This window comes from Schistocerca nitens, chromosome 1 (genome assembly GCF_023898315.1).
Source record: "Schistocerca nitens isolate TAMUIC-IGC-003100 chromosome 1, iqSchNite1.1, whole genome shotgun sequence".
NCBI classification, from domain to species: Eukaryota; Metazoa; Arthropoda; class Insecta; order Orthoptera; family Acrididae; genus Schistocerca; species Schistocerca nitens.
The window spans coordinates 1,199,873,742-1,199,900,935 of NC_064614.1; positions in this window are offsets into that span (position 1 = coordinate 1,199,873,742).

Genomic DNA, 27,194 nt, shown 5'->3' on the forward strand with positions numbered 1-27,194 from the left:
GCTTGGATGCACCACAGTCAGCGGTCACAAGTCATCTGCCCACAGGAGCCATCCGAATGGGAAAGCTGGCTGGGATACAAGAATGTAGTTGACCTATTCGTGCCGCCCTCTACATAGCTCAACAGCGAACTCTATCTTCAGAATTATACTTTGAAAATGATACTGGTATGGCTCTGAGCACTATGGGAAAATGATACTGGTATGCAAGCGATATTGTTATGTGCTTGAGATCTAGAATTATCACGTAAATGGTATGATATTCTGGTAAACCTTGTGAAAATACTTATGTTCTTGTAATCTCAGTGTCTGGAGATGGGTGTAGAAAGCAAGCAAGCAAGGAGCTCGGGGCCAGAAACAGTAACGACTTTGTGCTGATGGGAACCTTCCCAGCCATTACATAACAGTCTGCAGAGTGTGCTTGGTCTGCTGAGGGCACTCTTGTCACACGTCAGGCCAGTGTGTGTGTGTTTGTGGGCTGATGACTTGTGACCATCAGCTGCAGTGGATGACCTACTGAGCTCACAGGAAATATATACTGCTGTGAGGACTACATATGGCCCATGTACTTATGCTGTCTGTCTTTGCAGTACATGTACGAGTGTCTGATGGTCGATAGCTGTATGCAGGATGGAGAAGTGGTGATTTTGAATGGTGCAGGATACGAATTGTGTGTCTACTATGTCGATATGATATGCGGTGACAGGTAGCCGAGTTGGAGATCGGTCTCACACTGAAATATTCAAGCTTTCTTCGTCAGTGGCAGAGCAGTGTAAATGAGGAAGTTTCTTTCCATATTTCATGATCTGTAGATCATTTTGGCAGGGTTTAACTGTCAGTGCGATATGGCGATCTATATTAATTAATTTTGCCCTGGAAGTCTCAACTGCAGAAAATGGCAGAGAGTGCTCCCACACCGGCAGCATCAGTAATTTGGTGGGCTGCAAACCAAAAAAAAAGATTCAAACTTTGCTCGACAATACCAGAGCATTGTAACTGAGGAAGTGTCTTTCCATATTTCACGATCTATAAGACCACTTTGCACCGTCTAACTTTCAGTGCAGTATGGTTGCTGTATGTTTTTTTCGATCTGTACAAAATAGTATTACTGCTGAAAGACTCATAGTTAGTCTGTCTTCAGAAAAAAAAAATGGCGGACAGTACTCCCTCACCGGCGGCAGCGGCGGTTTGGTGGCTAAATTCAGTAAGAGCCAATCAGAATTCTGCATTTGTTCACAAGACGTCCTTTGTGTGGGGCATAGGGGTCTCTACAGCCTGGTTCGAACAAGATGAGTATCTACGGAAAGTTCTTTGAGTTTTCAGATAAATGTTCAAGCAGGCCATCCATCTGTGGTGGGATGCTGTACCTCCAAAAAAAAATGCTTTTGTGATTAATGTTGTTTTCGCAAGCAAGCATAGTCTTGATGAAGGATTTGGTGGTGAGAGAGTAAACATTTACTGTTTCTGGGACGTTTGTTGAAAGCAGGACGTCACGATTTCTGGGAGGGGTAACAAAAAAATGGCTCTGAGCACTATGGGACTTAACATCTGAGGTCATCAGTCCCCTAGAACTTAGAACTACTTAAACCTAACTAACCTAAGGACATCACACACATCCATGCCCGAGACAGGATTCTAACCTGCGACCGCAGCAGTCGCGCGGTTCCGGACTGAAGCGCCTTGAACCGCTAGGCTACCGCGGCCGGCGAAGGGTAACACATGATGTTTGGGGTGCCTCGTTAGGACCATCAGGAAGAATGCATTTGGTGTTGTTCTATTTTCATAAAGTTTCTGAAAGCAGTGCTAAATATTTCTATAACGTGTCCAAAGTAAGATTTGGCTGTCATTTACATAGACATGAGACGTCAGTATAACACTGAAACTTCTTAGCTGCACCTGCGAGGGTGGGTCGCTAGGAAAACACCTTGCTAGCTGTTAGACCGGCGCTGGACCCGCAGGTACAAAGGCGATGAGTCAGAGCAACAGCCAGCGTGGCCAGGTAAACACCTTACTACCCTCTCCAGGCGTGCACGCGCCGCCCGAGCGTGCAGGCCTTGGACGTCTATATGGAACAGATCGCTGATGCGTTACGGTTGTATTTCTTAACAATAGTTCGAAAGCGTTTTTACATGCAATAAGTGTTCATGTACTGCATTATTCCGGCTGTTTAAGTGTTGTGAGCGTGTTTGCAGAGGGTTTTATATTCCTTATTTTGACCGTTGACGTGTTGTTTGCGTGTCTGTATATCAGTGTACTGCATTATTTCGCTAATTTAAGAGTAGTCTGTAGGCTACTTGTTGTGACCCCAAGCACGTCAGGCTTGTATCGGCATAATATATTTGTATCAGCATAATATATGAACTACATGAAATCCACTCCCTAAGTAAATCGTTCCAGTTTCCCACTGAAAATAAATACAGTACACTCCTTCCTCTCTAACCGCTGGACAGAGACCAATTCCCCCCAGTTCCAAGGAAGAGGTGGTGGTTGGGTGACTTTGGTTAGTGGAGGTTGCGCAACTGACCCCTTTTCCTGTCAAAACTTGAATTTCCCGCCAAACTTTTTTCCACCATTTTGTTAGGTTAGAGGAGGTACCCCATGTTACCTTTTCTCCCGCCAATTTTTCCCGCCAAAATTTTCCTGCCATTTTTTGAGGAAGGGTGGGGAGGGGATAGGGGATAGGAGGAGGGAGGGGAAGGGGTTAGGTTAGTGGAGGTAGACCAATTGAGCTATTTTTCCACCAAAATTTGAACTTCCCGCCATGATATCATTGCGACATTGCCACATCTGTGTGTGCCATCTGGGATACGCCATTTTGAATAAAATTTGCAGCAATGCAGTGAGGGGCCATGTCCTTGTTGCCTTGCTGCTGATGTACTCTATGGGATTCAAATCAGGACAGCGAGCAGGCCACGCCACTCGTGTAGTATCTTCTGTTTCCAAGAAACCATCAACTACCCCTGCGCCCTATGAGGTCGAGCATTACCATAAGTCCATCAATACGAAGTCTGGGCCCAGAGCAAAAGAGGTCCAAAATCTCGTCACGATACCTGACAGCAGTTAAACCCTTCCAATTGACCTGTACAATGTCATGAAGTGTGATTCTAATGGTCAACATAATCCCTGCCCACGCCATTAGGGTACTCTCCTCGATATCGGTCTTTTTCCATAATTTTTGGGTCCTGAAATCGTCTTCCACGTTCCCTCCAGATGTGAATCGATTGAGAATCCCTCTCCAGACTAAATTGATACTCATTGGTGAAAAAAACAGTGGCCCACTGTCTAGGTGACATGTTGGTGACTGCAGTCTAGACGTTCCTTTCTGTGAAGACGCGTAAGAGGTAGACACAGCAGCTCTCTGACAACAAAGGCTACTTTGCTGATGCCTAATGCCACCGTTTGCCTCGGTACAACATGTCCAGCGGATGCTGGAAACTCACATGCCATTTGTCGTGCTGTACAAAAGCAGTAATGTCGTGCCGTTACAGCCGAAGAACGGTCCTCTCTTCTGAAGTCACACGTGGTCAGCTCTGGACTGGTCTTCAGGACACAGTTTCAGTCTGTGTTCACTGTCGCCATATCCGTCAAACGACAGAACGATTCACCCTAAGCCATTGAGCCGCATCAGTTTGCAACTGTTGTACTTCCTGTCTTTTTATGGCCTTCCACCGCAGAGGTAGGCATCTTTTCTGTGCCATACTGCACCATCTGTGGCCATCTACACAGCGATCGATTTGGGGCTACCTGGCAAACACTACCTCGTCTTATAGGTGCCCTGACATAATCGATGTAATGGTTGTCCGTTGATTGGAATGCCATCTTCCGTGCAGAACACTATCGTAGGGACATCTAGTTGACAGTTTGTAGGATTATATCGTGAATTAGACACTGGACGGGGAAATAGCGGTTTGTTGCTCTAATTTTGGACACCACTGTATATGGGGTGGGCCAAATAAAAGTGGCCCAGAAAACAGCAAATACAGTACTAACCTGACTACCAACCATCTCTTGGTACTTTTGGTCACTGGTCAGCGATTTGCTAAAGGCGGATGGAAGCTGGACTCCTGGAATTGCTGCAGTCTCATCCGAAATGTTCTGCCTTATTTCTTGAAGACAATGAGGGTTGTTGCGATACCCTTTAGACTTGAGGGCTCTCCACACTTAGTAATAGCACACTGACAGGTCAGGGACATGTGTGGCCAGCTAGGGCCGGGACCCGACTGACCTCTGTAACGCCTCTGTCAGTTGTGAAGATTGTGTAAACGTGCTCGAAGGTTCGGCAGGCTGTATGGGCAGTTGCTCCATCCTGTTGTAAGTAAATGTGGGTCTTTACCTCGTCTGTTAATGCTGCCAGAAATGGTTTCAAAACGCTGGCTATGTAACGCGCCGTCTCGTGAAAGAAGATGGGACCAATAACGCGGCGTGCAGACACTGTACACCACACTCCGACCATCTGATCACGCAGCGGAGTTTCGTGGAAGTTATGCGGATAATCTGCTGCACAGAATTTGTGAATCTGTGAGCTGACATAACTACTCAGATGAAAATAGGCTTCATCAGACGCAAAAAACATATCTACACTCCTGGAAATGGAAAACAGAACACATTGACACCGGTGTGTCAGACCCACCATACTTGCTCCGGACACTGCGAGAGGGCTGTACAAGCAATGATCACACGCACGGCACAGCGGACACACCAGGAACCGCGGTGTTGGCCGTCGAATGGCGCTAGCTGCGCAGCATTTGTGCACCGCCGCCGTCAGTGTCAGCCAGTTTGCCGTGGCATACGGAGCTCCATCGCAGTCTTTAACACTGGTAGCATGCCGCGACAGCGTGGACGTGAACCGTATGTGCAGTTGACGGACTTTGAGCGAGGGCGTATAGTGGGCATGCGGGAGGCCGGGTGGACGTACCGCCGAATTGCTCAACACGTGGGGCGTGAGGTCTCCACAGTACATCGATGTTGTCGCCAGTGGTCGGCGGAAGGTGCACGTGCCCGTCGACCTGGGACCGGACCGCAGCGACGCACGGATGCACGCCAAGACAGTAGGATCCTACGCAGTGCCGTAGGGGACCGCACCGCCACTTCCCAGCAAATTAGGGACACTGTTGCTCCTGGGGTATCGGCGAGGACCATTCGCAACCGTCTCCATGAAGCTGGGCTACGGTCCCGCACACCGTTAGGCCGTCTTCCGCTCACGCCCCAACATCGTGCAGCCCGCCTCCAGTGGTGTCGCGACAGGCGTGAATGGAGGGACGAATGGAGACGTGTCGTCTTCAGCGATGAGAGTCGCTTCTGCCTTGGTGCCAATGATGGTCGTATGCGTGTTTGGTGCCGTGCAGGTGAGCGCCACAATCAGGACTGCATACGACCGAGGCACACAGGGCCAACACCCGGCATCATGGTGTGGGGAGCGATCTCCTACACTGGCCGTACACCACTGGTGATCGTCGAGGGGACACTGAATAGTGCACGGTACATCCAAACCGTCATCGAACCCATCGTTCTACCATTCCTAGACCGGCAAGGGAACTTGCTGTTCCAACGGGACAATGCACGTCCGCATGTATCCCGTGCCACCCAACGTGCTCTAGAAGGTGTAAGTCAACCACCCTGGCCAGCAAGATCTCCGGATCTGTCCCCCATTGAGCATGTTTGGGACTGGATGAAGCGTCGTCTCACGCGGTCTGCACGTCCAGCACGAACACTGGTCCAACTGAGGCGCCAGGTGGAAATGGCATGGCAAGCCGTTCCACAGGACTACTTCCAGCATCTCTACGATCGTCTCCATGGGAGAATAGCAGCCTGCATTGCTGCGAAAGGTGGATATACACTGTACTAGTGCCGACATTGTGCATGCTCTGTTGCCTGTGTCTATGTGCCTGTGGTTCTGTCAGTGTGATCATGTGATGTATCTGACCCCAGGAATGTGTCAATAAAGTTTCCCCTTCCTGGGACAATGAATTCACGGTGTTCTTATTTCAATTTCCAGAAGTGTATGTCCAAGCCATTAATTGTTAGTGAACAACCGCTCACTAAAAGCCCTGAAGAGAATCTGCTGGTTGTAATGCATGAACAATAGACGCTCGGTAGGGATGCATGTGGAGGTCCAGGTGGAGTATTCGTCCACATGATTGACGTGATATGCCGGTCGCTTTTGTGGGGCATTGGGTTGATCTGGTACGACTCTGAAGCATTTTCTGGTGAACTGCAGCCACATTTTCTGATGTGCGGGCTCATCTAGGAAGGTTTTTTTGATTTGTTCAAAACAGATTCTGCCTGATGTCATTTTCGGACTAAGCGTTGCATGGCACTTCTTGCTGGGTATTTGACACCATTAAACTTCTCAGCAAACAACTGACCACACCGTTCCCACGACTTTGTTGTCACACAGCTTTCCACATGGAAAATGTGCTGCTGCATTCTGAGGACCATCCTCCCCGACGCACTGCTCCTCTCACAGTGACACAACCGGCCTATCGTTCTGGATCACGTCCGATCGTATCCACTCGTCCAAGTCACTTTTATTTGCTCCACCCTGCATGAGAGGTCATCTACATTAGCGAGCATCCATCAAGTTAGGTTAAATACATCAATATTATATAAACACGAAAACTTATAATAATCACTACTGAACTGACAGTTTTTGATTTACAGCGTTTTAAGGAGACAATGACGGTGTTCATCTCAGCTGAAAAAGGCACTTGAACTAAACTCCAGTCCTACCGCCTGATGGTAGAGCAAAGACTCGAAAATGAGTCGTAAGAAAATTAGAATTTAGTGACTTGTTACGTTGTGTTTTCTATTAGGAATTTAAGCAGTCATTCAAGGAGACAGCGTCCTAAACATATGTACAAGGTGACAATTATTAAACTATATGAAAAAAACGTAAATTAGTTACAAACTACGGCGTGCACACACTTTATTCAACAAGTAAACGTCACTACAGATATTATATAGGTTATGACATGTTCGATATGCCTGCCATCATTGGCAATGATGTGGTGCAGACGAATAGCGAAATTCTGCATGACCCGCTGAAGTGTCGGAACATCGATGCTGTCGATGAGCTCCTGAATGGCTGTTTTCAGCTTATCAATGGTTTCATGGTTATTACTGTACACCTTGTCTGTAGTATAGCTCCACAAAAATGAGCCACATGTGTTCAGATCCGGAGAATGTGGCTGCCAACCGAGGCCCATGCCAGTGGCCCCTGGGTACCCCAGAGCCGGAATGGGGTTACTTTAGATATTGGGGATGAACTCATGTTCCAAAAATCTTCACGCACCGTTCGGTAGTCAACGTGCCATCAATGAACATCGAACCGATTATTCCGTGACTGGGCATTGCACACCACACAGTCATCCGTTGAGGGTAAAGGGAGGTCTGGATCGCGAAATGTGGATTCTCGGTCTCCCAAATGTGTCAATTTTGCTTATTGTCGAAACCATACATATAAAAATGGGCTTCGTCGCTAATCCAAATCATACAATTCTCCTCATGCACCACAGCCAACCGTGCCGTTTGAACGTGCTAACGCAAATCTTCCAGAAGTTATGACGATTTTATTTCATACGGTTCAATAATTGTCACCCTATGTCCACAAAAAAATCTATGTTAGCTTCTGCTGCTCAGTAATGTTGTGTGCAGCACTGTCCACGACAAAACATCCCGCCATCATTTCTGTTGTCTAGGGTTTTTGTACTATCTCTTCATTTTCAAATAAGATACTTCATTTTCAAGTAAGATTCTTTCAGTAGAAATTTTTGTAACTGTCTTATTGAAAGTAAGTAATGATGAAAAGAAACTCAGTATTGTATTACTGCTGTGATGTACGTGTATATGCAAAGTGGATAAAGTTTTTGACTCTAAGAAAAAAAACAACTCACCACGAAGGAGGAATGGAACGAAAATCGATAAATGTGGGTGATTTATTCAAGAGAAAGAACCTCACAGACTGAGCAAGTTAATGGAAATGAACGTTTGGCGTCGTTGGCCGGGAGGCCCCTTACGGGAAAGGTTCGGCCGCCTTGGTACAGGTCTTATTACATTCGACGCTACAGTGGGCGACCTGCGCGGCGGATGGGGATGTAATGATCATGAAGACAACACAACACGCAGTCCCTGAGCGGAGAAAAATTCCCAACCAAGGCGGGAATCGAACCTGGGCCCCTTGGGACGGCAGTCCGTCACGCCGACTATTCAGCTATCGAGACGGACGGCAATTACGTAAAGCTATGGTCCACCTCTGGCCCTTATGCATGCAGCTGCTCGGCTCGGCATTGATTGACAGAGTTGCTGGGCGTCCTCCTGCGGGATATCGTCACAAATTACGTGCAAGTGGCGCGTTGGATTTTGAAAAGCCCGAGATGGTTTCAGGGCCCTGCCCATAACGCTCTGGCAACCTTGTACGTGAAAATAGGATTTGGCAAGCATGAAGACTTAGCACTAGAAACTCTCGTTGTGTATGAGCGGGAATTATCTTGCAGAAATGTAAGCCCAGCATGGCTTGCCATGAACGGAAACTAAACGGGGCGTACAAATCGCCGAGTACCTCTATCCCGCTGTACGGGGCATCTCCAGATAGCTGTTGGAGTGATGGTCTGTGGTGTCGTTTCGTTTCATTGCAGGACCCCTCTTGGTTGGTATCCTCAGCATCCTTACAGCACGACGATACGTCTACGATGTTCTACGACCCGTTCTGTTGCCGTTTATTGTAAGCTGTGCTGCGTTTACATTTCAGCAAGATAATTCGCGCCCGCACTTGGCGAGTGTTTGTACCACATGTCTTTGTGTTTGCCAAACCCTACATAGGCCAGCAAGGTCGCCGGATATACCCTCAACTGAGAACGTTAGAAGCATTATGGGCAGGTCCGCCAACCATTTCGGTATTTTGACGATCTAACGCACCACTTGGATATAGTTTGGGCGATGCCCCTCATGAGAACGTTCAACAATTCTTTTAATCAATGCCAGGTCGAATAACTGCTTGCATAATGGCCAGAGGTGTGGAACAACGCATTATTGATTTGCTAAAATCGTGAAGCTCTGATGAATAAATGATCCAATTTTTCTGAAACTGTAATCGTTCCTTTGTCTATATGTACATCACAGTTACCAATTATCGTCCCATTCGGATAATTCCTTGATGGTGAGTCGTTTTTTGTCTTGGAGTCAGAAGCCTTTTTTCCACATAAAGTGAACATTAGCTCCAAAAACTGAATTCACCTTAAGACAGCTTATCCAGTCCGCCCCAGTTGCACATGGCGTAAGATGGGTTGCCTACCTTAAGGTGCCTGAAATATTTTACAGATCAGTTTTGTATTCCTCACCCTCTGCTTTAGTTATTTGTTGGTCAACTTTAACTTTTCCTAGAAGCAAGTATCTCGCGACTTTTTTTTTTTTTTTTTTTGGTCATCAGTCTACTGACTGGTTTGATGCGGCCCGCCACGAATTCCTTTCCTGTGCTAACCTCTTCATCTCAGAGTAGCACTTGCAACCTACGTCCTCAATTATTTGTTTGACGTATTCCAATCTCTGTCTTCCTTTACAGTTTTTGCCGTCTACAGCTCCCTCTAGTACCATGGAAGTCATTCCCTCATGTCTTAGCAGATGTCCTATCATCCTGTCCCTTCTCCTTATCAGTGTTTTCCACATATTCCTTTCCTCTCCGATTCTGCGTAGAACTTCCTCATTCCTTACCTTATCAGTCCACCTAATTTTCAACATTCGTCTATAGCACCACATCTCAAATGCTTCGATTCTCTTCTGTTCCGGTTTTCCCACAGTCCATGTTTCACTACCATGCAATGCTGTACTCCAGACGTACATCTTCAGAAATTTCTTCCTCAAATTAAGGCCGGTATTTGATATTAGTAGACTTCTCTTGGCCAGAAATGCCTTTTTTGCCATAGCGAGTCTGCTTTTGATGTCCTCCTTGCTCCGTCCGTCATTGGTTACTTTCCTGCCTAGGTAGCAGAAATCCTTAACTTCATTGACTTCGTGACCATCAATCCTGATGTTAAGTTTCTCGCTGTTCTCATTTCTACTACTTCTCATTACCTTCGTCTTTCTCCGATTTACTCTCAAACCATACTGTGTACTCATTAGACTGTTCATTCCGTTCAGCAGATCATGTAATTCTTCTTCACTTTCACTCAGGATAGCAATGTCATCAGCGAATCGTCCTTAGTTTGTAGTAATGTGTGATCGGCAGTAAGTACTAGTGTATCGGTAAAATTGCGGTAGCCTACAGCTTCTTTGTATTGACGTTGCATCTCTAAAGAAAAGGAACACGATCTGAAAAGTCATAACTAACATAACCAACCGTTATTACTACAAAACCAAAAGACAGCGACAGAACCACGATCAAGTATGGATGTCAAACCCAACTGACACAACATGACGATGGCTATTTTGATCTGATTCAGCAACGCTTTTGGAATCGTAATTACGCAAAACCGAAAAATTTCTAACAAAAACAGTCTCCACTTAAATCCATCTTGACTAAGTTTTGGAGCTCAAGAGACACAATCGTGGTTCATTTCATGAAACTGGGAACGTTAATAAATCTGGAATGAGATTTTCACTCTGCAGCATAGTGTGCGCTGATATAAAACTTCCTGGCAGATTAAAACTGTGTGCCGGAACGAGACTCGAACTCGTAACCTTTGCCTTTCGCGGGCAAGAGCTCTACCATCTGAGCTACCCAAGCATGGCTCACGCCCCGTCCTCACAGCTTTACTTCCGCCAGTACCTCGTCTCCTACCTTCGCAGGAGAGCTTCTGTAAAGTTTGGAAGGTAGGAGACGAGGTACTGGCGGAAGTAAACCTGTGAGGATGGGGTGTGAGTCGTGCTTGGGTAGCTCACATGGCCGGTACGGTAGCTCAGCGTGTTCGGTCAGAGCGCTAGCTGCCCTCTGTAAAAAAACAACTGAGTTAATGGATCACCAACGAACTGAAACGGGTGTCTTTCGACGTCCTCCCAGAGCAGATACAACGAACGAAAACGAACAAAATGAGATTAAAAAAAATAAAAATAAAAATAAAAAAACATGGTAGAGCACTTGCCTGCGAAAGGCAAAGGTCCCGAGTTCGAGCCTCGGTCCGGCACACAGTTTTAATCTGCCAGGAAGTTTCGTTAATGAATCTGAGTTTAAATGTCAAATATATGGTCAGGCCCATATTTTAACTGAAGTAAACACTGACCCTGAAAGCCTTCATTGTATTTGTTTAAAAATTAAATTGTGGCTTTCAGAGTCAACTGTGTGGAATGCAGAGGATCTGGAAAAGTACGAAAAAAAGAAGAGTTGTATTACTCCGGCTGTTAACGACATACGTGCGAGCCGTACCGGAGAATATCGACCCCGTGACTCGTGGAGGTGGTGATGACGCACTTGGGCGGCCCTTGTCAGCCGACATCCGCGGCACGCTTTAGCGGGCTATCTCGAGGAGAGGAGCTGCCCCGGGAATCGATAGGCGCGACCTCTCGTGGCGCCTGCAAACTGCTGGCGGCCGCCATTGTTTCGCACTTCTTTGTGACACAGAGTGCCGGGAACAAAGGTTAGTCAGACGACCCCGCTCAGCCATCTGCCATCCGAGGCCCTCCAGTCGCCTGATGAGCGAGCGCCACCCCCAACCCACCCGACCACCCCTTCCAGCGGCGTGCTGCGCTCTTTGTTTCCCAGGTGCTGCTCCGCCCTCCGTTCCGGCCTTCTTTCCCGGCAGCCGACATTGCCCCAGTCGTGCCGCTACATCTTCCAGCACCTATAGATCACATAGAACTTTTTTTATAAATACACTGCAAGTAAAAAAGTACACCTTTTTAGAGATTTCCAGTTCACTCAAGATTTATTGTTGCAACTGTGCTAATGGAGTGCATGATTACATTTACAGATGAGTAGCAAAAGCGGTTCTGTGATGCCAGGTATCGACCGATGCTGCAGCACCGGTACTGGACCGTGGTGTATCCTCCACAGGCTGGATACGTTGGGCGTGATACGTTGTGCAATCCCTGCTCGACTAGTTCATCTACATCAACATTTATACTCCGCAAGCCACCCAACGGTGTGTGGCGGAGGGCACTGTGATTACCTCCTTCCCTGTTCCACTCGCGTATGGTTCGCGGGAAGAACGACTGCCGGAAAGCCTCCGTGCGCGCTCGAATCTCTTTAATTTTACATTCGTGATCTCCTCGGGAGGTATAAGTAGGGGGAAGCAATATATTCGATACCTCAACCAGAAATACACCCTCTCGAAACCTGGACAGCAAGCTACACCGCGATGCAGAGCGCCTCTCTTGAAGAGTCTACCACTTGAGTTTGCTAAACATCTCCGTAACGCTATCACGCTTACCAAATAACCCTGTGACGAAACGCGCCGCTCTTCTTTGGATATTCTCTATCTCCTCTGTCAACCCGACCTGGTACAGATCCCACACTGATTAGCAATACTCAAGTATAGGTCGAACGAGTGTTTTGTAAGCCACCTCCTGTGTTGATGGACTACATTTTGTAAGGACTCTCCCAATGAACCTCAACCTGGCACCCGCCTTACCAACAATTAATTTTATATGATCATTCCACTTCAAATCGTTCTGTACGCATACTCCCAGATATTTTACAGAAGTAACTGTACCACTGTTTGTCCCGCTATCATATAATCATACAATAAAGGATCCTTCTTTCTATGTATTCGCAATACATTACATTTGTCTATGTTAAGGGACAGTTGCCACTCCCTGCACCAAGTGCCTATCCGCTGCAGATCTTCCTGCATTTCGCTGCAATTTTCTAATGCTGCAACTTCTCTGTATACTACAACGTCATTCGCCAAAAGCCGCATGGAACTTCCGACACTATCTACTAGGTCATACTAGGTCATTTATATATATTGTAGTTCTGTAGTTCTGGAAGTCACTTTTTTCTGTGAGTCACTTCTCATCCCATCACATCCCACATGTGCTGCGAGGGTCACTCCAAAAGAAAAGCACACTATTTTTGTAAAAATACAGTTTTCATTCTGCATGTGTGACAGTTTGACAGTGTGTAGATACCCCCTTCCCGTTTGTTTTCAAACTTAGTTCAACCTGTTCCAGTGAGTGGCGCCGTCACAGCATGTCTTCAAGATGGCTGCTACACTTGACGTTCGTCAGAAGCAACGTGCTGTCATAGAATTCCTGTGCTGTGAAAATGAGACAGTGGGAAAAATCCACAAGAGGTTGAAAAAGGTGTATGGAGATGCTGCTGTCGATCGCAGTACAGTTAGTCGGTCGGCAAGCAGGTTACGTGATGAAAACGGGCACGGAAATATTGAGGATCTCCTCGCAGTGGCAGGCCTCGTACTGCACACACTCCAGACAATGTGCAGAGAGTTAACGAATTGGTGACTGCTGACAGACGCATCACAGTGAACGAATTGTCACACTACGCTGGGATAGGGGAAGGAAGTGTTTGCAGAATACTGAAAGAGTTGGCGTTAAAAAAGGTTTGTGCCAGGTGGGTTCCCAGGATGTTGACAGTGGCTCACAAAGAAACAAGAAAAACGGTATGCAGCGAACTTTTCGAACAGTATGAGAATGGTAGAGATGAATTTCTTGGAAGAATTGTGACAGGTGATGAAACATGGCTCCATCATTTTTCACCAGAGACGAAGAGGCAATCAATGGAGTGGCATCATGCAAATTCACCCAAGAAAAAAAATTCAATGCCACACTTTCTGCTGGAAAAGTTATGGCTACGGTGTTTTTCGATTCACAAGGACTCTTGCTTGTGGACATCATCCGAAGTGGAACCACCATAAATTCTGATGCATATGTGACGACACTGAAGAAACTTCAAGCTCGACTGAGTCGTGTTCGACCACATCGGCAAAAGCCGGATGTTTTGCTGTTGCACGACAATGCACGGCCACATGTCAGTCAAAAACCCATGGAAGCGATCACAAAACTCGGATGGACAACACTGAAACACCTGCCTTACAGTCCTGACCTGGCTCCGTGTGACTATCATCTCTTTGGGAAATTGAAAGACTCTCTTCGTGGAACAAGGTTTGAAGATGATGACTCCCTTGTGCACGCTGCCAAACAGTGGCTCCAACAGGTTGGTCCATAATTTTACCGTGCGGGTCTACAGGCGCTGGTTCCAAGATGGCGTAAGGCAGTTGAGAGGGATGTAAATCATGTGGAGAAATGAAAATATTGTTCCTAAAGGAAGTATCTACACACTGTAAAACTTTCAAACATGTAGAATAAAAGATGGATTTAAAAAAAATAGTGTGCGTTTTTTTTTTTGGAGTGACCCTCGTAGATTGGGGACAAGTCTGTAGATCGTGCGGACGACAGACGTTGTTGCACGTCTTGCAGAAAACACTGAGTTTCACGTGCAGTGTGTGGATGTGCATTATCCTCCTGGAACAACACATCACCTTCCGTTGTAAGAACGGCGAAAGGACAGGTCTAACAACAGTCTGCACATACTGAGCGGTGGTTAGCATCCCTCCTGGAACACCAAAGGTGAACGAGAGTTGCAGCTTATAGCACCCCAGACCATTATGCGTGGGATGGGGCCAGCATGTCTTGGACAAATGCTCTCTACAACACAGTGCTTCCCAGGTCTACGTCGTATGCATGAGTGGCCATTACGTGATGAGGGCTGAATCTTCTTTCATCGCTGAAGACCACGGCGCACCATTCCATCTTCCAAGTGATCCTCTGACAGCAGCAGTTGAACCGTGCACGTCCATGGTGTAACCTGAGTGGGAGACAGGCTGTAGGTGTGCGTGCCTGTAGTCGCACCGCTAATAACCAGTTCAAATGGTTCAAATGGCTCTGAGCACTATGGGACTTAACATCTGAGGTCATCAGTCCCCTACACTTAGAACTACGTAAACCTAACTAACCTACGGACATCACACACTTTCATGGCCGAGGCAGGATTCGAACCTGCGACCGTAGCAGTAGCGCGGTTCCGGACTGAAGCGCCTAGAACAGCTCGGCCACAGCGGCCGGCAATAACCAGTTAGAAACAGTTCGTATTGTCTTGGCACACAAGCCGTCTTATCTCTGCTGTGGTAGCTGTACGATCTAGCACCGTTGCCCTTAGAATGCGACGATCCTAGGATGCGTCTGTGCCGTGTGGAAGTGCAGAACCTCGTCTACAGGTGTGAGAATGTTCACGTGACCACTGGTAGCAGCAACGTTGCACAACTGACACAGTACATTCAACTTTTGTGACAGTCCTTCGGAAGGATCATCCCGCCTCTCAGAACGCCACAATTTGCCCCTTTCGAACTTGTTGTAGGAAGCACGAGTGCTTTTCTGTGGCACGGTTTCCAGTTTGTTCCACACGTTTCCACCAGCCTTCTAGCTTTAAGCATTTCTTATTAAAGGGTACACACATATGGCGCTCTGGTAGCTATGCCGCTACGCTACGCCGTTATTATCAGTACATCAACTATTCCTCATGTGGCATATGCCGTCGTCGGATCAAAATCGACGTCGTCTTTCCAAGTGTGCTAACTGTTTTTCCGGCACCGTATAAACTGCCAAAAAAGGGACGCACCACCTACATGTGAGCGAACGCTTTACTATGAGACAAAGTCAAAACAACCACCAAAATAAAAGACGTGTGTTCGAAATCTGTGATATCAAAACCAGCTGTTTGGGAATATTCGATATCATGTTGCTCCATCTGGTGCTTTGTCACATCATCCTTGTTATATGACCGAGACGTTATTGCTCAAGTGTGTACAGCTCTTCGATAGAGGCCTCACGGTATCAACAGTGTAAGCAAAGTTCCTGCAATGTCGCACTTTAAGTTTCAACCAGTCTGTTGGGCGGCTGACACGTAAGTTTTCGCCGCGTTAAGTCCCATAAGATTTCACACATGTAAGTTTTCAGATATTCTGCGTAACCAATTATGCTGGCCACTGATGCGATATATATAGGGATCGTGTAAACCCCTTTCGCATCAACTATAGACTAAAGATGGCACATTAAAGTGCCGAAACTGGTTGCAACAAAATAAATAAAATCATAAGGATGACTTTTGGACGTTTTTGTTTCTCACAGCAGTCTCAAATACGTTCACGAGGGGACCACACGACAATCTGAATTTTGCATCTTTTTTTTATATTTATGGTGCCTGAAGTTCAGGACTCTCAGGCAATGTGAGTCAGTGATATAATTCTCACCTGCTATATGGGCGGCTTGGATTCGATTCCTGGTCGGTGCAAATTTTTAAAAAAAGGTGCATCTTGCACGATCACTTTCGTGAAGCGTAAAATACGCAAAGAACAAAAAATTTAATTTACAATGTTTTTTTTTAATTTAAACAATCGTCAGTAAGAATCTTTTATAAAATATCAATAATTAAGGATTCATATTTACAAGGAAAACTATAGTTTCGTGTACAATATCCGATTAGAAGAAAGAAGACATGCGTTTTTCACAAATATGAGAATTAGATATATGTTAATTAGAATGTATAAATGAATTTTATTTTTAATGGTGTAGGTATTTGAGCTGAACAAAAAAAAAACTGAAAGGGGACTCTCACCAGAGACTACCAGTCTCGAGCACTACCGAATCTTTTTCTCATCAACACGTACTCGATTTCGCGGAAATGATCATAGAAGACGCACCTTTGTTTGAAAAATTTTCATCGGTCAGAAATCGAACCCTAGAAATCGAACCCCAGTCACGTGGCCGGTGAGCATTCTACCACAAAGCGACACTACCAGTCGAAAAATTTAGGGCATTAAAGATTCACAGAAAACTACAAAGCCGATTTTATGAGAGTGTTTGAGGGACGTGTCGAACTGCTTGGGTTGACTGATATTTGCGTTCTGAACTTAAGGCAACATGAATATAAAAGATACGACTACCGTGTGGTCTCCTTGCCAGTCAGGTTCATGTGATGAGAACATGCAACAAGTTGTATCACATTCTATCCATTCTTGACTCTTGGAGGGAAGTGTACTTCAGGTGGGCTCGTGTCCCGTGCATCATCCTGTTGAAATACTAACCCATGGTTGATTTCTTGACGAGGGCTGGACAATAGGTCCGAGGATTCTATCCTTATACTGTGCAAATGTCAAATCACTTTCGATAGCGCTAGCAGGCGTCCGACATCCATACATCATATCAGTCCCAAACATACCCCATGACACTGCATTCCTGAGACTTCTACTGCCACATGGCACATGCCACATGGCATACACTATAAAACAACGCTCATAAGGCGGCAGGTCAATCCTGCATTCCTCAGTGGAGATAACCCGACGCCATTGAAGAAGTTTCCATTCCAGGAGACGTACATTTTCTTCATATAAGCGGCGATGGGTGGGTTTGGGGCTGTACTGCTATTTGTAGTGGCCACAGGGAGCCCAAACTGAGTGCAGATGGTCGCCTAGTTTCTGGGTAGAAAAAGTCCTCACAGCACTCTCTAAACAGGTAGCGTGCAGTAATTTTTTGGTAGAGTTGTTGTTTATCAAGGGCAGCTACTACCACTACACAGGTCTTCAAACTTTGTTTCTCACTGTAGTGATTGAGTGTTCGAATAATATCGCTATGCAGGAGTCCAATTCAGCAAGCATTTGATTTGCCGTCCTTTATTGTCATAAAGTGACAGTGTGCACATGGTCTAAGGTTGAAATAGCCCATCGCGGCATCTCAACAGACTGAGAATGCAAGTGGTTGGATGTAGCAGACGTAAATTTGGTGCGTGTTGTTGGCTAGGAAACCCCATAGGGTGGGTTCAGCCGCCTGTCGGAAAGGGTCTTCTCCCTCCGCGTCCATTGTCCTCTTTCTTTGCGGATGTTTAAGAGTAATGTTGTATGCGTATTTGTGGAGTGTTGGTGAGTGTAATGGTCGTATTTACAGTGTAGTGTTATGTTGGCATTGTGTGATGACGATGAGTGTGGGGAGAGGGTTAAACCCGGTGCTGACACATAGCTTACTCCTCTCGAATAGCACTAAGCGGGGGGCCGAGGTTAAAACGTCCCCATCCGACAGATGGATCACCGTTAACGGTGTCAGCTGCCCTCACTTAATCAGACACTGTGGAGAGCTTTGGTATGGAACATTGGCTCAAAGACTGGTGATCAGGAACTTTACGCCACCATCTCTCCTCCGCTTGCCGTCCAAATACTGGAAGTGAAAATTTTATCCACCACAAGGATTCTAACCGGCGCACCTCCGAGTCCAACGCCACTGCACAGACGGATGCCGAGGTGGATAACTGTATATAGTGATTTCCTATAGCCAAAAGATTACTCAGAACCAGATACTCAATATCAGCGACCTCAGTAGTCATTGGACGTCGTGCGAGAGCAGAATGGCCGGCCGGAGTGCCCGAGCGGTTGTAGGCGCTAAAGTCTGGAACCGCGCGACCGCTACGGTCGCAGGTTCGAATTCTGCCTGGGGTATGGGTGTGTGTGATGTCCTTAGGTTAGTTAGGTTTACTTAGTTCTAAGTTCTAGGGGACTGGTGACGACAGATGTTAAGTCCCATAGTGCTCAGAGCCATTTGAACCATTTTTTGAAAACAGATTGTGGCGCTCCGTGGAAATCCCGGACTTCGAATGTGGTCAGGTGATTGGATGTCACTTCTGTCAAATGTCGGTACACGAGATTTCCACACTCCTAAACATACCTAGGTCCACTGTTTCTGATGTGATAGTGAAATTGAAACAGGGACACATATAGCACAAAAGCGTACAGGCCGACCTCGACTGACAGAGAGCGCCGACATTTGAAAAGGGTCGTGATGTGTAATAGGCAGACATCTATGCAGACCATCACACAGGAATTCCAAACTGTATCAGGATCCACTGCAAGTACTATGACAGTTAGGCGGGAAGTGAGAAAACTTGGATTTCACGGTCGAGCGGCTGCTCATAACCATACATCACACCGGTAAGTGACAAACAACGCCTCGCTTGGTGTAAAGAGCGTAAACATTGGACGATTGGAAAAACGTTGTGAGAAGTGACGAATCACGGTACACAATGTGGCGATCCGGTGGCAGGATGTGGGTATGGTGAATGTCCGGTGAACGTCTTCTGATAGCGTGTGGAGTGCCAACAGTAAAATTCGCAGGCGGTGGTATTATGGTGTGGTCGCGTTTTTCATGTAGGGGGCTTGCAACCATTGTTGTTTTGCGTTGCACCTTCGCAGCACAGGCCTACATTGATGTTTTAAGCAGCTTCTTGCTTCCCATTGTTGAAGAGGAATTCGGGGATGGCGATTGCATCTCACAACACGATCGAGTACCTGTGCACAGCCTGTGGCGAAGTGGTTACACGACAATAACATCCCTTTAATGGACTGGCCTGCAGAGAGTCCTGACCTGAATCCCATAGAACACCTTTGGGATGTTTTGGAACGCCAGCTTCGTGACACGCCGCACCGGCCGACATCGATACCTGTCCTCAGTGCAGCAGTCCGTGAATTATAGACTGCGATTCCCAAAAAACCTTCCAGCACCTGACTGAACGTGTGCCTGCGAAAGTGGAAGCTGTCATCAAGGCCAACACCATACTGAATTCCAGCATTACCGATGGAGTGCGCCACGAACTTGTAAGTCATCTTCAGCGAGGTGTCCGGATACCTATGATCACATAGTCTGTGTAACTCATGAGGATGCAGCATAAGCTTTTTGAGCAGTTTGTATAAACTTAATTTTTACACAATATATCTACAAAGCTGGAAGAAAAATAGTAAAAAAAAGTCTTGGAAAAAACCTAATGCAGAAAGAATAAAACTATGCGTGCATCTGCTTAAGATCAGTGCAGTGCACCATCAGCGCCTGATGGCCCAATGAACTGCCGTTGCTGATTAGGTAATGCATGATGACGATTTTTGATAATGCGTCCAAAAGCTTCCGTGATGTTTTAGCAAGAAGATGTTTCGCCAGAAGTGGAAGCAACCCTCTGAGAAACATCGCAAAACATTGTAGTGAGACAGAGAGAGGCTCTTTTTCGTTCTGTCTCTCCGCTATACAGGGTGATTCAAAAAGAACACCACAACTTTAGGAATTTAAAACTCTGCAACGACAAAACGCAGAGCTAAGCACTATCTGTCGGCGAATTAAGGGAGCTATAAAGTTTCATTTAGTTGTACATTTGTTCGCTTGAGGCGCTGTTGACTAGGCGTCAGCGTCAGTTGATGCTCAGATGGCGACCGCTCAACAGAAAGTTTTTTGTGTTATTGAGTACGGCAGAAGTGAATCGACGACAGTTGTTCAGCGTGCATTTCGAACGAAGTATGGTGTTAAACCTCCTGATAGGTGGTGTATTAAACGTTGGTATAAACAGTTTACAGAGAATGGGTGTTTGTGCAAAGGGAAAAGTTCTGGACGGCCGAGAACGAGTGATGAAAATGTAGCACGCATCCAGCAAGCATTTGTTCGCAGCCCAGGAAAATCGACTCGCAGAGCTAGCAGAGAGCTGCAAATTCCACAATCAACTGTATGCAGAGTCCTACAAAAAGGTTAGTTATGAAACCTTATCGTCTGAAATTGGTTCAAGCACTGTCTGCAGCTGATACGATTAAAAGAATCGATTTCTGTGATTTTATCCTTGCTCAAATGGAAACAGATGAATCTTTCGTTTCAAAGATTGTGTTTAGTGATGAAGCAACTTTCCACACTAACGGGAAAGTCAACCGTCACAATGTCTGTATATGGGGCACTGAGAATCTGCGGGAAACAACTCAGTATGAACGTGACTCGCCTAAGGCGAACGTTTTCTGTGCCATTTCAGCCAATAAAGTTTTTGGCCCCTTTCTCTTCGAAGGTGCTACTGTAACTGGACTACAGTATCTGGAGATGTTAGAGAATTGGCTGTTCCCTCAGCTCGAACAAGAAGCACAACAATTCATATTTCAGCAGGATGGAGCGCCACCACATTGGCACTTATCTGTCCGTAACTACCTGAACGTCAACTACCCGAGGCGATGGATCGGCCGCCAGGCAGCCCGTGACAGAGCACTTCATCACTGGCCTCCAAGAAGCCCTGATCTTACCCCCTGCGATTTTTTCTTATGGGGGTATGTTAAGGATATGGTGTTTCGGCCACCTCTCCCAGCCACCATTGATGATTTGAAACGAGAAATAACAGCAGCTATCCAAACTGTTACGCCTGATATGCTACAGAGAGTGTGGAACGAGTTGGAGTATCGGGTTGATATTGCTCGTGTGTCTGGAGGGGGCCATATTGAACATCTCTGAACTTGTTTTTGAGTGAAACAAAACCTTTTTAAATACTCTTTGTAATGATGTATAACAGAAGGTTATATTATGTTTCTTTCATTAAATACACATATTTAAAGTTGTGGTATTCTTTTTGAATCACCCTGTATATTAAGGAGCGAGGTATTCAAAAGGTGTAAGATTCCGCTTCCTAAGAATTTCCTAAGGCACCGCACACGGTCGCAGTGATTTCGGTGAGCCTGTGTCTCACCTTAGCGGATACCTAACCAAGGCCACGTTTCCGTCTCCGGGGCGTTGCTGCGCAAGTATAAGGCACAGTTTCCTCCTCTGGAAATCTATACCTCATTCACCAATCCATTCGAACCAGCGGCTGCGTCGTTACGGCCTTCCCTTCAAATTTCTTTTCAGACTTCGGATGTCGTGCGCCTCCGCACGCTTTAAATAGTATGTTATATTTCATCAGTACTGAATGTCACAGAGGTATGGGTCTTACAAAATACAAACCACTACCGACTTCATTCACATTTTCAGTGACAGATTTTGTCAAAGTGTGGGCATGCGAACATTTTCTGTGCGTGTTGTATAAGGAGGTTACAGTTAAACATGCGCTACTTGAGAGGAACCCTATTAAAAGCGAGTGATTGTAAGACAACGAAACTTTGTGGAAATATTTGTAAGAACATGCGGAAGACAAATAACAGATAAACCAATGAAAGGACCACTTTTAATTTCCACATGGGAGGGTAATATTGTTAATTGCGTATCGTTTTTACGTTCCAAGTTGCAAACGTTGCTCAGCGTGGCGACCAAGAGCATCCAGGACAGCCCGGAACCGCACTACAAATTGCTCTACTGCTGCCCGAAACAACGGCGGACCATGCGATGTTCAGCTGTCGTGACACAGCTCGCGCAGTGCTTGAAGATCTCACATTGCGTCCAGTATTCTCAGCCACGGCAACAGTAACTTCTTCAACAATTTGTATCGGAATTGGGCGTCGACTTCTCCCAGGAGCAGTTCCCAAATCGCCAGTTACTTCGAACTTCCGAATTATGTTGTTCAACCCTGGTACGGAAAAGAAACGCTCTCCGTATTCCTTTCATGCGTCAATAATGGCGAAGAACAGCTGCACTACTTCTATTGTTCTGATAAAACAGCTTTACGAATAAAGCCTTGCACACCTTGTCTAATACTGTATTTCTGGCTTAGTCAGCCATCATATTAGGCTCCAAGAAGCTATTCCCAGAGCAGTGGAGATGCAAGAAATATATAGATGACGAAATGTGGTGTGAGGTACCTGTGACAGATGTTAGATTCCGTACCATTCCCGTGAGAAAGACAGCCTGCATAATGCTACTGCTCTGTGATTGGCTGCTGTGTTCGGAGCAAGGGCGCCAAAACGTTAAACTTTAGTTATTATTATTAGTTAAACCACTCATTGGAATGACTTCACTTTTTAATATAAATATCTCTGAACAGCTGATTATTAATCAGTCATTTTAGAATTATTAAAAACGATTTAAATAAAAAACAAAAGACTGACGAAATTACAGACGAAGCACTTCGGAAGTGTTCGGGTCCCGCCTTTTCTGGTATGGCGCGCGAAGTGTTTCGGGCTGTTCGTCACTCTGGATTAGGCAGTCGATAGGAACAGACATGTTGTCTGTCGTAGGCTGTGTTTCCAATTCTTATTTCAGTTCCTGTTCGTCACTCTGGACTAGGCAGTCGAAATATACAGTCATTCGCCGGCCGCGGTGGTCTAGCGGTTCCGGCGCTACAGTCCGGAACCGCGGGACTGCTGCGGTCGCAGGTTCGAATCCTGCCTGGGGCATGGATGTGTGTGATGTCCTTAGGTTAGTTAGGTTTAAGTAGTTCTAAGTTCTAGGGGACTTATGACCTAAGATGTTGAGTCCCATAGTGCTCAGAGCCATTTGATACAGTCATTTTGTCTGTTTGCCGGTATTCAGTATTAAAAGATTCACTCCGGTAGTCATGAGGCAAAGACACGTGCCACAAATAGTGTAAAGATACATTTTCGTAAACATTGCGTTTGATCATGTACTTTGCTGCATCAGGTGCTGTATTAAGATCATGTAGTCTTCTCGTGTGGCTATATTAAAATACGCGAGTGGCATCCCAAAGAAGTGATACATTATTTCAGAACAGAACCTCGCTAAAAGACAGTTTCAGCCTCAAGATACAGAACCTACGACCTGCGTGCTGTTTTCTGCACTGGGGACATCAACCTGAAGACAGCAGGTTAGTGGACTATAACAGAACCTTCGTATTCCACACAGTGCAGTGGAAACACCTAGGCGCCTCACGTGTACTGCATGCACAGAACAAATGTGTTCAGTGACACGTCATCTGCAGTAATGCAGAGGAGGTAAAGGAGGATGATCGTTATTAACACCAACAGTCAATTCATTCTTCCTTACTTGCCGTACTCGTCTAGACCCACGTTGACTGTCTGCAAACGTAACGCACAAGACGCTTCAGTTTCAGTCGCACGTCACCGTACCGGTACCAGTGCCTAACGGCAAGACATGACACTAAAACTACTTGCAACAGGAATCTTATTCCTATAAAGTTAGGTGGCCGTACGATAAATAGTTTTCCATCTACACTGGCTCAAGTATTGAAAGTTTAATTTTGACAACCCTGTATGGCGGGCAGCTGAAAACGGCGCACGACTGGAAACACAACATCTCTTACAGTTCTTTTGTTCTAATTGCAATACAGATAGTGATGAATCAAATCAAAGGCCTTCCCAAAGCTTTAAGAAGTTGCTGTATTGAAATCATGCAATGTTGCATTGTTTGGAAAATTGGACAGAGAAAGGAAAAAAAAAAGAGTTTAATAGCCCGTAGACGACGAAATCGTTAGAGATGAAATGCAAGTTCGAAATGGACAAAGCTGTGAAAAGGAATCGGCCGTATGCTTTTTCAAAGGAACCATCGCAGTATTCCTGTTAAAAGACACTACAGAACCGCAGGAAACTTCAATAAACATAAACTCCGTTGTTACCGAAACAGGCCACGAAAACAGTATTCGTGGCAAGGCAGCTTCGCTGTGGCTGTGGCATAGATTCTACATCCACACCAGTACTCCCCAAGTCACGTGTCGGACAATACTTCTGGTACCACTACCTGATCCCCCCTCCCCCCTCTCCCCCTTCCTGGTCCCACTCGCGAATGGCGCGTGGGAAGAATGATTGTTGGTAAAACTCTGTATTAGCTCTAATTTCTCGAATATTCTTGTCGTGGTCATTTCGCAAGACGTATGTAAGAGGAAGTAATATGTTGTCCGACTCTCACTTTCTCGAAATTTCAATAGTAAACCTCTCTGTGATGCACAACACATCTCTTGTAGCGTCTGACACTGGACGTGACCAGAACAAGTTTCAGTCCTGAAACCAAGGACACCTATACCTATGGGAGTAGGGACCGATGACCTCAGCAGTTTGGTCCCTTAGGAATTCACACACATTTTTGAACCTATGGGAAACGGTTGGGGCGTCACGGTCCTACCCCCCCCCCCCTGCCTCTCAGTGAAAGGAATAAACATCGCCAGGCGCTACAGCCTGGAACCGCGCGACCGCTACGGTCGCAGGTTCGAATCCTGCCTCGGGCATGGATGTGTGTGATGTCCTTAGGTTAGTTAAGTTTAAGTACTAAGTTCTAGGGGACTGATAACCTCAGAAGTTAAGTCCCATAGTGCCCAGAGCCATTTGAACCATTTTTAGAATAAACATCGTATATTCATGTACTTTTCTTTCAAGAAAACGATTTGAAAGTCAGTACTCAAATGGTTCAAATGGCTCTGAGCACTATGGGACTCAACGTCTGAGGTCATCAGTCCCCTAGAACTTAGAACTACTTAAACCTAACTAACCTAAGGACATCACACACATCCATGCCCAAGGCAGGATTCGAACCTGCGACCGTAGCGGTCGCCCGGTTCCAGACTGTAGCGTCTAGAACCGCACGGCCACTCCGGCCGGCAAAGTCAGTATTACTTCGGTTTGTAATATCATCGGATCTGAAAATTTTTATGGCTGTTTACAAGTTATCATTCGTCTCCCAAATATTGAAAATAAACCATGCCCCCAGATCTGGCCCCTTCCCCTCCCCCCCCCCCCACTACAAACTATAGTATGGACGTCCTTGCCTAGAACAACTAGTATTTCTTATACAACATCCCCCCCCCCCTTTTAGCCAGTGGAGGAATGTCAGGCCATTCTTCCTCAAGAGTCGAAACCAGAGAAGATAGTGATGTTGGAAGCTGGGAGTCTGGAGCGAATTTTACGTTCTCATACCAAAGGTGCTCCATTAAATTGAGTTCGAAACTCTGGGCAGACGACTCCATTTCAGGAGTCTTGTGTAGACCAACTATTGCCTCACAGATGCTGCTTTGTGACGGGTTGCTTTGTCCTGCTGATACAGTCATCGCCTCCAAACTGCTCCTCCACTGAGCGCAGTACACAACGCTGTAAAATGTCTACATATCCTTCCTGATTTAGCGTTTTCTCGAGCACACTCTAGGCGTGAAAAACTACTCACTACTTCACCGCTGGCAGTCACGTGATGGCACAGGATATAAACAGATTCACCACTAAAAAATCCCTCGTTTACATTCACTCATTGACCACTGACTTCATTCTTTACACCACCTCAAGCGTCGCTCAGCACTATCAACAGAAATGTCTGGCTTATGAGGAGTTGCTCGACCGTTGCACCCGTTCTGTTTACCTCCCTAAGCACAGTCACTGCCGCGCGGGATTAGCCGAGCGGTCTCAGGCGCTACAGTCATGAACTGTGCGGCTGGTCCCGGCGGAAGTTCGAGTCCTTCCTCGGGCATGGGTGTGTGTGTTTGTCCTTAGGATAATTTAGGTTAAGTAGTGTAAAAACTTAGGGACTGATGACCTTAGCAGTTAAGTCCCATAAGATTTCACACTCATTTTTTGTTCAGCACAGTCACTGGGCTAATTCGACTAATAGTAGCAATCTGGAACTCACCCGAGCGATTCCTTTCGATGATTTCATGCGATGTTTGACATCGACACTCCGTAGTGGACTGCCAGAGCATTGTTTAGCTGTGCCTTCACGATCCCTCTTCACAATTATCAGCAGCAATCGACTTGGGTTGAAGTGTCCCTGCTGGATTTGTTACTCATGTGACATCTTGTGACTAGTCCATGTTCGAAGTCACTGAGCTCTCCCAACCAGCCCACTATGTTGCCACTACTTCTCTGCGGACAACACAGTACTTCCTGTTTCCTTTCATACTGGTGGGCCCACCTCTCGTAACAGCCCTGGCGAATTCCGAATTACGTAGGAATGTTCGGATATTTTTGATCAAATAGCTGATTTTATTGATTTCATGTCCGTACCTCCTCCATGGTGGCACGAGAAATGTTATCGCAAGAAAACATTCTCTCCTTCCAGTCGAATTTCACTGACGCACTTTTTTAAAGCTCGAAGAATCTCTACCTACCACTACGAGGTAATACATGTGTTAGGTTGCAGGAAATCAACATGTACAAGAATAGAATGCTCATTTCTTTGTTTGTTCAAATGGTTCAAATGGCTCTGAGCACTATGGGACTTAACTTCTCAGGTCATCAGTCCCCTAGAACTTAGAACCACTTAAACCTAACTAACCTAAGGACATCACACACATCCATGCCCGAGGCAGGATTCGAACCTGCGACCGTAGCGGTCGCGCGGTTCCAGACTGTAACGACTTTAACCGCTTGGCCACACCGGCCGGCTCTTTGTTTGTCACACGATTCATATTTCTATGTGCGGCAGCTGCAGATCCGTTTACTCAGTGCCACACGGTACTACCGCCATCACAGTCTAATACACACTGCTTTCCTCGTTCGATAAATTTAATGTGGGGCACCGGCTTCAGCTGTTAAATGGTTCAAATGGCTCTGAGCACTATGGGACTCAACTGCTGTGGTCATCAGTCCCCTAGAACT